Here is an 11,408-nt window from a genome sequence, read left to right as displayed (position 1 = left end):
GGACTACAGGTGTGAATCCCAGCACCTGGCTAAATATTGGCTAAGGAAGGAGGCTGGAGTTTCAACAAGAGTGCAATTCCTTTTCCCTCTTGCTAAAAGTTATGTGCTGTAAGATTTCTTCATGTCTTCGTTCTGTGGAAAATTATTTCTTCTTCGCCTTTTTTTTTTTTTTTTTTTTTGAGACAGAGTCTGTCGCCCAGGCTGGAGTGCAGTGGCGTTATCTCCACTCACTAACTTCCACCTTCCAGGTTCAAGCGATTCACCTGCCTCAGCCTCCCCAGTAGCTGGGATAACAGGCAACCACCACACCACACAGCTAATTTCTGTATTTTTAGTAGAGACAGGGTTTCACCATGTTGGCCAATGGTTTCGAACACCTGACCTCAGGTGATCCACACACCTTGGCCTCCCAAAGTGCTGGGATGACAGGTGTGAGCCACCGCGCCCGGCCTGGAAAATTATTTCCTAGGAAAGGATGAGGCACTTGAGTGACAAACAGCAGAAACTACATGGTGGAAGGAGCTCATGCAAGTTGAGAAGGGGTATCGCCATTCCAGCTCAGAGAGAGGCCTGTGGCCAGGGCCTGGTTGAGCATGCACTCTTTGGTACCCCATCACAGTTACATTTTGTGCCAATTACAGTATTCTAAGAATGGCATTTACTTAGCCGGGCACAGTGGCTTACACCTGTAATCCCAGCACTTTGGGAGGCCAAGGTGGGTGAGTCCCTTGAGCTCAAGAGTTTGAGACCAACCTGGGAAACATGTCTCCACCAAAAATACAAAAAATTAACTGAGCCCAGGAGGCTAAAGTTGCAGTGAGCTGAGATCACACCACTGCACTCCAGCCTGGGAGACAAAATGAGACCCCATCTCAGGAAAAAAAAAAAAAAAAAGCATTGACTAGTTTATGCCTCCTTGACTTGGGGTGACTTGAGAGAAGAGAGTGCCTGGCACACAGTAAGTGCTTAGCAAACATGTAAATGAATGAATGACAGAACTTATGGCTCTCGCCCAGTCTGGGGCATCAGGTTTTTGCCTTAACACTGTCTTCTCCATTTTAGAAGCACTAAGAACATTCCCCATTTCTGAGGTTTAAGGAGTCTGGGCCTATTCCCCATGCCCTGCCTTTCCTATAAAACTCCAGATCTCTTCCCAGGATTCACAAAGAGTTTGACCCCAACTTTCTGGACTTCATTTTCATACTGAGTCTTGTCATCAGATGGGTTTATCTGGACGTCCACATAAATGACCCATCCAACACCCTGGTCAGTCAGTTCCTTGACTTCTGATCTGTCAACAGTCTTTGATGCTCAACTATAGTGACCTCTCCCACAAACAGCCTCCAGGATCTACCTTCATCTGGAATTGCAGCAATCTTAAAAATCTTTTTTCTTTTATCTTTTTGAGACAGGGTCTCACTCTGCACCCCGGCTGGAGTGCAGTGGTGTGTACCTAGCTCACTGTAGCCTCAAACTCCTGGGCTCAAGGAATTCCCCTACTTCAGCCTCCTGAGTAGCTAGGACCACAGGCGCACACTACCACACCTGGCTGTTTTTAATTAAAAATATATATATATATATGGTCTCACTGTGTTACTCAGGCTTATCTTAAACTCCTGAGCGCAAGCAATGGCCTCCCAGAGTGCTGAGATTACAGGTGTGAGACATGGCATGCGACCTGAAGCCTTATCGCCTCAAATTTTGTCTTAGATCCTAACCCCTTCCTCAAGCCTCTCCCATTCCTTCCCTCCCTCTAATCAGATGGCCACTCTCGGATCCCATTAGCGTAAACACCATGAGATGGGGATCCCACCCCCAATTTTATCTGTGGACCTTCTGTCTTGCCCCCAGAGCACAGATGGAAGATGGTCAGCCTTAAAGTCTGAAAGAGTGGTGCCAATCTTCATTTTGCCACCAACTTTTTGAACATGGGCAAGTTACTCAATCCCTCCAGATCTTGGGTTCTTCCTCTGAGCAATGGTGCTGTGAGGACCACATACCATTGTGTAATAAGCCCCAGGCACAGGTACTGGTGTTTGTTCATGATCATTTAAGGCTCACCTTTCCCCTGCTCCTCACACTGGGGCCACGGCCTCCAGTCCTTCAGGACTGCTCTGTGCAGCTCAGGAATACATTGGTGAAAAGGCAGCACCTCTTTCCTGAGGGGCGTTATGCTCCTTACATCCTGCACATTTTATCAAATTTACATCTTCCTCGTGAGCTCCTCAGAGCAAGATCATATAGATGGACAAACAGAGGTCTATGGGAGCGGAACGATCCCTCCTTGACGTTCTCTCCCTCCGGCCTGTAAACCACGGGCACTGGGTTTTGCTTCCTGACCACCATCCATTGTCAGCGATCTTCCAGACTCCTCCTTCTCCTTCAATGACAAATCAAGATGTTGTGACCTGACTATTTTAACCCTTTTTTCCCTCTATGGTACATGAACAGCATAGACAGTACAAAGCACAAAACTGACTGGACCAATAAGGGAGAGTTGGAAAAGCAGCAGTTTCAACAATCCTGACCACAGCAATTCTGAAAAGTCAGAGAACATTTTCTGACAACTTTCTTAGAGATCAGAAAACAAATGAAAACTATCAGTGTTTTATTGTACTTATATTGCACAGAAATCACAAACACAAAATAAATATGCCAATGGTTAAAACTGCAAACAAAAACATTGAATAAAGACGAATTTTTTTTTTTTGAGACGGTTTTACTGTTGTTACCCAGACCGGAGTGCAATGGCACGATCTCGGCTCACCACAACCTCTGCCTCCTGAGTTCAAGCAATTCTCCTGCCTCAGCCTCCTGAGTAGTTGGGACTACAGGCACGCACCACCATGCCCAGCTAATTTTTGTATTTTTAGTAGAGACGGGGTTTCACCACGTTAACCAGGATGGTCTCGATCTCTTGACCTCGTGATCCACCCGCCTCGGCCTCCCGAAGTGCTCAGATTACAGGCGTGAGCCACTGCACCTGGCTTAAGATGAAAATTAAGAGTCCTACCTTAATCATGGGAAAGTTCTAATGTCACCATTTCCTTAATCTTCATTCTGCCCATATAGGTCTCTGACCACAACCTCCTACTTCTCTTGGTCTCTTGCTGGATTACTACAATACCCACATTAGAAAAAAATTATTATTTTTTGAGACAGGGTCTCGCTCTGTCACCCAGGCTGAAGTGTAGTGGTGCAATCTCAGCTCACTGCAACCTCTGCCTCCTGAGTTCAAGCAATCCTCCCACTTCAGTCCCCAGGGTAGTTAGGACTATAGGTATGTACCACCATACCTGGCTAATTTTTGCATTTTTTGTAGAGACAGGGTTTTGCCATGTCGCTCAGGCTAGTCTCAAACTCCTGAGCTCAAGCGATCCACTCACCTCAGCCTCCCAAAGTGCCAGGATTACAGGCATGAGCCACTGCACTTGGTCCTTTTTTTTTTCCTTTTTTAACTCCATAAGAAAAGTGCTTCAATTACTATTACTGTTTATCAAGTTATACTCAAATTTTGCGAATTAAAACAATTAAGTTGTTATTTACAATTGTTTGTTTCGAGGGCGGAAATTCAGGAAGGACTCCAATGGGAAGTTCTTGCCTGGGCCTCTTTCGAGGTTTGGTGGAAGTTGGAGGTGAGCTGGGCTCGAGGTCTGAGATGGTTCATTCCGAATGATGATGGAATGATGATGTTGGCAGAGGATGCTGAGTGTGAGCTGGGAGCTCTGCTGTGGCTGTCGCCAGCACAGCCACTGGGCACCCCAGCATGGTGGTCTCAGAGTAGAGTTTCTTCTTCTTCTTCGTTGAGACAGAATCTCACTCTGTCACCAGGCTGGAGTGTGCAGTGGCATGACTCACTGCCACCTCCACCTCCCGGGTTCAAGTGATTCTCCTAATTCAGCCCCTGGAGTAGCTGGGACTACAGGTGCCCACCAAAATACCCAGCTAATTTTTTGTATTTTTAGTAGAAACGTGTTTTCGCCATGTGGGCCAGGCTGGTCTTGAACTCCTGATCTCAGGTGATCCACCCACCTTGGCCTCCCAAAGTGCTAGGACTACAGGCATGAGCCACGGTGCCCAGCTAAGGGTAGAGTTTCTTACATGATGGCTGGTTCCCATCAGAGTGAGGGTCCTTGGAGGGCATGGCCTTTTCTGGTGTAACCTTGGAAATCCTATGGTGTCACTGCTGCCGTGCCTATTGGTCAAAGCAGTTGCAAGCCTACCCAGGCTCAAGAGGGGGGTCACAGACCCTACCCCTCCATGGGAAGGTTGTCAAAGAACTTGGGAGCTGTGTCATGAAATCACTACAAATCTCCAGTTCATTGAACTCACACTTTTCTCATCATCCACTCCAGTTTCTTGTCTGACATTAACCCTCTCAATCGTCAACTTGCCCTTCTCTTCTAGATCATTTCCATCAGCAAACAAGCACAACCTATGTTAAAGAACATAGTAATTCTCACCTGATGGTATCGGACATCCAAAATCATGGCATTTACAACACTGTTATGCTTAAAGGAAGTGACAATTTAAAAAAATCCTTCTTGTAGTTTAAGAAAGAAATCTCACACATAATTGTACCTTTCAGAAAGCAGATTCCTACCAGTGCTGAAGACGATTATAACATGCATCAGAGTTGAAGTTTTTTGTTTTGTTTTGGTTTTTTTGAGCCCAAGTCTCACTCTTGCCCAGGCTGGAGTTCAGTGGCGTGATCTCAGCTCACTCGGCAACCTCTACCTCCTGGGTTCAAGCGATTCTCCTGCCTCAGCCTCCCAAGTAGCTATGCCGCCATGCCCAGCTAATTTTTGTATTTTTAGTAGAGACAGGATTTCACCATGTTGGCCAGGATAGTCTCCATCTCTTGACCTTGTGATCCGCCTTCCTCGGCCTCCCAAAGTGCTGGGATTACAGGCTTGAGCCACCGCGCCCGGCCCGAGTTGAAGTTTTTTAAGAGATTGCTACTATCAGGAATTTTGGTTTTTTGTTTTGTGTGTGTGTGTGTGTTTTTTTTTTTTTTTTTTTTTTAGACAGTGTTTCAATCTCTTGCCCAGGCTGGAATGCAATGGTGCAATAATAGTTCACTGCAACCTCCACCTCCCAGGCTCCCATTCTCTCCCTTCAGCCTCCCAAATAGCTGAAACTATAGGTGTGCACCACCACACCAGGCTAATTTTTGTGTTTTAGTAGAGATGGGGTTTCACCATGTTGGCCAGGCTGGTCTCGAACTCCTGAACTCAAGTGATCCACCTGCCTCTGTCTCTCAGAGTGCTGGGATTACAGGCATAAGCCACCACGCCTGACCAGGAAATGTTTTAAATCTCTGAAATCTCAATGTCTTACTAGACTCCTTCATAGAACATACATGTCCAAAGACACTTACAATAAGTGAATAAAGAACAGGGTTATACACTTTCATGAAAGTCCGCACTGCAGCAGTGTTAAAAACCCAAGGAAGACAGCACTGGAGCCTGGACAAATCTCTCTCTGACTACACATTTTGGAGAGCTTTCCATTTACTGTGCTGAGTGCAAAGGGAACACTCCCAGGAAAGTGTTCCAGGAACTATCAAGCTAGAGAATGTCTGGTGAGCACAGCTTCTCAGATTTCCCCAATTCCTCCCAAAGGTGCACTGAAGTTGGTGGTGACCCGGCTCTGTCTGACAGAGAGAGTTCCCGATAGGTTGTTGGAGACTCTGAACAGAGATTTACCGGGCCTCTTATACCCACAAACTTGTCATCCTGGAACTCCCAGCATAATTACCTCATTTGATTAACAAATTTTTTCTTTTTGAGACAGGGTCTCACTCTGTCACCCAGACTGGAGTGCAGTGATGTGATCTCGGCTCACTGCAACCTCCACCTCCTGGGCTCAAGCCATCTTCCACCTCAGCCTCCTGAGTAGCTGGGACTACAGATACCCAACATCATGCCTGGCTAATTTTTGTATTTTTTTGTAGAGACAAGGTTTCACCATGTTGTCCAGACTGGTCTCCAACTCCTGGACTCAAGTGATCCACCTGCCTCAGCCTCCCAATGTGCTGAGATTACAGGCATGAGCCACCATGCACAGCCTCAAAAAACTGTCTTTATCCTCTGGATCTAATACATAAGTTCTAAGTACAATCTTGCTACATAGGCCACAGGATAGAGAGACCAGGCAGCTGGGAGGATGGCACTTCTTCCCTCCCTGCCTCTTTCTTACCCACCCACCTGTATTTCCTGCATCTTCTTTTTTTTTTTTGAGACGGAGTTTCGCTCTTGTTACCCAGGCTGGAGTGCAATGGCGCCATCTCGGCTCACTGCAATCTCCACCTCCTGGGTTCAGGCAATTCTCCCGCTTCAGCCTCCTGAGTAGCTGGGATTACAGGCATGCGCCACCATGCCCAGCTAATTTTTTGTATTTTTAGTAGAGACGGAGTTTCACCATGTTGACCGGGATGGTCTTGATCTCTTGACCTCATGATCCACCCGCCTCGGCCTCCCAAAGTGCTGGGATTACAGGCGTGAGCCACTGCACTGGGCCCTTCCTGCATCTTCAAACAAACAAACTACTTGCATATGAATCCTTGTCTCAGCTAATTCCTCTGAAATAATCTAAGGCATCCTGTTAATTATAACACTCACACTTAAATTATCAAAGCCTGAAGTTAATCAATATTTTTACCATTTTCCTGAACAACACAAGGACCCTAGCAGAAATTAACTGTTTACTCCAGTCCCCACTTACACTTTATTATGTATTTTAGTATTATTTTTCCTTTTCTGTTTTTGAGACATCAGGATGCTTCTGTCATCAAGGATGGAGTGCAATGGCATAATCTTGGCTCACTGCAGCCTCGACCTCCCAGGCTCAAGCAATCCCCCTGCTTCATCCTCCCAAAGTATTGGGATTAACGGTGTGAGCCACTGTGCCTGGCTATTATTCTTCCTTCAAGACCCATAGCAATTGTTATTGTTGCTTTAAACCATCGATGTTTACTTACATTTACCCAAATGTTACCTTTCTGTATTCTTCATTCCTTTTTCCACGTCAGATCATCCTGTGATACCACTTCTTTTTGCCTGAGGTACACCTTTTAAATGTTTTTTTCTTTTTTTTTTTTGAGATGGAGTTTCGCTCTTGTTGCCCTAGCTGGAGTGCAATGACTGGGGAACAATGGCTGCCAGCTCCGCCTCCTGGGTTCAGCCACCTGAGTAGCTGGGATTACAGGCACGCACCACCACACCTGGCTAATTTTTTTGTTTTTAGTAGAGATGAGGTTTCTCCATGTTGGCCAGGCTGGTCTCAAAGCCCTGCCCTCAGGTGATCCACCCACCTTGGCCTCCCAAAGTGCTGGGATTACAGGCATGAGCCACAGTGCCCGGTCTTTAAATGCTTCTTTAATGAGAATCTTTGAGAGTAAACTCAGTTTGTCCGGAAATGTCTTCATTTTGTCCTGGTTCCTGAAAGATATTTTTACAGGCTGTAGAATTCTGGGTCAGGTCACTAGCTGCCATGATCACCTCAAAGGTCTCATCCCCCCGTTCTCGTCTGGCTTTCCTTGTGGCTAAGAAAGCGTCATCTCTCAGTCGTTCTCCTTAGGGTCACTTTTCACGCATCTCCAGCTGGACTTAGGACCTCTTTGTCTTCGGTGTTCTAAGATTTCAACGTGGTATATCTAGGTGTGGGTTTATCTTGTTTGTTTGTTTTTTCTGGCTGAGGTTCTCAATTATATGAATTTCTCAATTATATGATTTTCATTAGTTTAGAGAGTTCATGGCCATCATCTCTTCAAATATTTCCTCTGCTCCATTCCATCTCTTCTCCTTCTGGTACTCTAATTAGACTCATGTTGGATTTTTCCTATTCTAGCCTTTATGTCTCTTAACCCTTCTTCCAGGTTTTCCGTATCTGTGTCTTTCCAGGCAGCATTCTGCATACTTTATTCAGAATTATCTTTTAGCTCATGAAGTCTCTCTTCAGTTATTTATAATCTTCTGTTAAAGCTGCATACTAAGTTTTTAATTTGGTTCAAATTAAAATTCAACTAAAATTTCAACTAAATTAAAACTTTCCTTTTGGAACTTTCATTTGGTTCTTTTTAAACGGCTTGACTATTCTGTATCGTTTCTTAGGTTTTGCACATATTTTCTTTCTTTTCTTTAGAGACAGGGTCTCGCTGTGTTGCTCAGGCTGGAGTGCAGTGACATGATCATGGTTCACTGCAGCCTCAACCTCCCGTGTTCAACTGATTCTCCCACTTCCCAAGTAGCTGGGACTACAGGTGCACACCACCATTTCTGGCCAATTTTTGAATTTTTTGTAGAGACAGGGTCTCACTAAGTTGCCCTAGATTGGTCTCGAATTCCTGGGCTCACGAATTTTCCAGACTTCGCCTCCCAAAGTGCTGGGATTACAGGTATGAGCCACCATGCCCAGCCCTAAAACACATGCATATGTGAAACATAACAACAATAATACAGAGGGTGGGAGGGAGAAATGAAAACGTCCTGCTGTGAGGAGGCTCTTACATTGGATGTGAGATGCTACAACATTATGTGAGGGTAGACCATGGCAAGTTAAAATGATTATAAATCCTAGAGAAAACACTTTTAAAATTACAAAAAAAAAAACAGAGTTAATAAGCTATGAGTGGTGATAAAACAGAGTACTAAAACATACTTGATCAATCCATCTGAAAGCAGAAAAGAAGTGGAAATGGAACAAAGACAGGATGAATCAAACAAACAGCAAGATGGTGGATTTAAACCCAGTAATACCAATGATTATATTAAATAGAAATGATCTAAACTCAGATTGAAAGGCAGAGATTATCAGAGGTATTTAAAAAGTGAGACACAAACTATAAGCTGCCTCAAGAAATGAATGTTAAATATAAACACCAAGATAGGCTAAAAGTAATAGGCTGGAAAGAAAGAAAAATAGATGAACTGGGTGTGGTGGCTCATGCCTATAATTCCAGCACCTGGGGGAGACAGGGTGGTAGGAGAGCATGAGCCCAGGAGTTCAAGACCAGCCAGGACAACATAGTGAGACCCCATCTACACACACACACACACACACACACATACACACATGCACACTAGCCAAGTGGTGGCACACACCTGTAGTCCCAGCTACTTGGGAGGCTGAAGGATCACTTGAGCCCAGGAGGTCAAGGCTGCAGTGAGCTACAATGGCTGGTAAAACTGCTGGCTCTTCAGCACAACTTAAGGAAGTGGTACCAAACTGTAATAGTGGTCATCAGGCTGGGCGAAATGGCTCACGCCTGTAATTCCAGCACTTTGGGAGGCTGAGGCAGGTGGATCACCTGAGGTCGGGAGTTTGAAACCAGCCTTGACCAACATGGTGAAACCCCATCTGTACTAAAAATACAAAAATTAGCTGGGTGTCATGGCATCCACCTGTAATCCTAGATACTCGGGAGGCTGAGGCAGGAGAATTGCTTGAACCTGGGAGGCGAAGGTTGTGGTGAGCCAAGATTGTGCCATTGCATTCCGGTCTGGGCAACAACAGGGAAACTCTGTCTCAAAAAAAAAAAAAAAAATAGTGCTCATCAAATTCTTCACTGCAACTTGCAGGGCAGGAAAGAAAAATTAATACTTTTTACTGCTTAATGAAGCAGTAAATTAATCTTTAGTATCGATTAATTTCATCAAGTATCGATACTAAAGAATATTTCTTAATATTCAGGGTCATGACATACCAAATATACGTAAGTATGCATATTGAGGAAGAGTGGTTGTCAGACACGAAACTGCTTAAGTGGCTAGTTGAATTGTCCACCCTTTTCATGGAATACTACGCTCGAAAGAACAACTGACAAACTAGTAATATTATTACCTGGGTATCTGGCAGACACTTTCTCAAAAATGAACCAAGTGAGCATATCACTCCAATAAAAACAACTCGTAGTATTTGTTACCAATGATGGAATTTGAGCTTTTTTTTTTGTTTTTTTTTTTTGAGATGGAGTTTCGCTGTTGTTACCCAGGCTGGAGTGCAATGGCGCGATCTCGGCTCACTGCAACCTCCGCCTCCTGGGTTCAAGCAATTCTCCTGCCTCAGCCTCCCGAGTAGCTGGGACTACAGGCGCGCACCACCATGCCCAGCTAATTTTTGTATTTTTAATAGAGACGGGGTTTCACCATGTTGACCAGGACGGTCTCGATCTCTTGACCTCGTGATCCACCCGCCTCGGCCTCCCAAAGTGCTGGGATTTATATGTGTGAGCCACTGCGCACGGCAGGAATTTGAGCAAACATTAGAATTTTGGAAAACCTGTATCCATCACCATGAGCTTAGTTTCCCAATATTTACAAATTTTTCTGGGCTAGGTGTGGTGGCTCATGCCTATAATCCCAGCACTTTGGGAGGCTGAGGCCGGTGGATCACTTGAGGTCAGGAGTTCGAGACCAGTCTGGCCAACACGTTGAAACTGTCTCTATTAAAAATATAAAAATTCGGCAGGCATGGTGGCACGTGCCTGTTATCCACCTACTCAAGAGGCTGAGGCAGGAGAATCGCTTGAACCTGGGAGGTGGAGGTTGCAGTGAGCCACCACTGCACTCCACCTTAGGTGACATAGTGAGACTGTGTCTCAAAAAAAAAAAAAAAAATGATGGCGCACACCTGTAATCCCAGCACTTTGAGAGGCCAAGGCAGGCAGATCACTTGAGGTCAGGAGTTTGAGACCAACCTGGCCAACATGGTAAAATCCCATCTCTACTAAAAACCACAAAAATTAGCCAGGCATGGTGGTGCATGCCTGTAATGTCAGCTACATGGGAGGCTGAAGCAGGAGAAGCACTTGAACTCGGAAGCTGGAGGGTGCACTGAGTCAAGATCAGGCAGCTGCCCCCCAGTATGGGCGACAGAGCAAGACTCCATCTCTAAAATAAAATAAAATAATTTCCATCTTTTGATGGCTGAATATTTCCTTGTGTATGTGCACACACAGACACACACACACGCCCATTTTCTTTATCCATTCACCGCCAGTGCACACTCAGGGTGTTTCCTATCTTGGCTATTGCGATTAATATTGTCACTCTGCAATGAACATGGTGGTGCAGATATCCTTCAAGACGCTGACTCATTTCTCTGGATACATCCAGAATTGGAATTGCTGGATTGCATGGTATTCTATTTTCATTTTTAAACTTTTTAGGAACCCCGATACTGCATTCCATAATGGCTGTACGAATCTACCTTCTCACCAACAGTGTGCAGGGGTTCTCTCTTCACATCCTCGCTAACATTTATCTCTTGCCTTTTTTATACTAGCCAACCTAACAGGTGCGAGGTGTAGCACGCTGTGGTGATACCTCATTGCGGTGTCACCTTTTCTCTGATTAGTGACGTTGAGCGCCCTTTCAAACATTTGTTGGCCATTTATATGTCTTCTC

This window comes from Callithrix jacchus, chromosome 1 (genome assembly GCF_049354715.1).
Source record: "Callithrix jacchus isolate 240 chromosome 1, calJac240_pri, whole genome shotgun sequence".
NCBI lineage: Eukaryota > Metazoa > Chordata > Mammalia > Primates > Cebidae > Callithrix > Callithrix jacchus.
The sequence above is the reverse complement of the archived record's forward strand: the minus strand, read 5'-3'. Positions refer to the sequence as shown.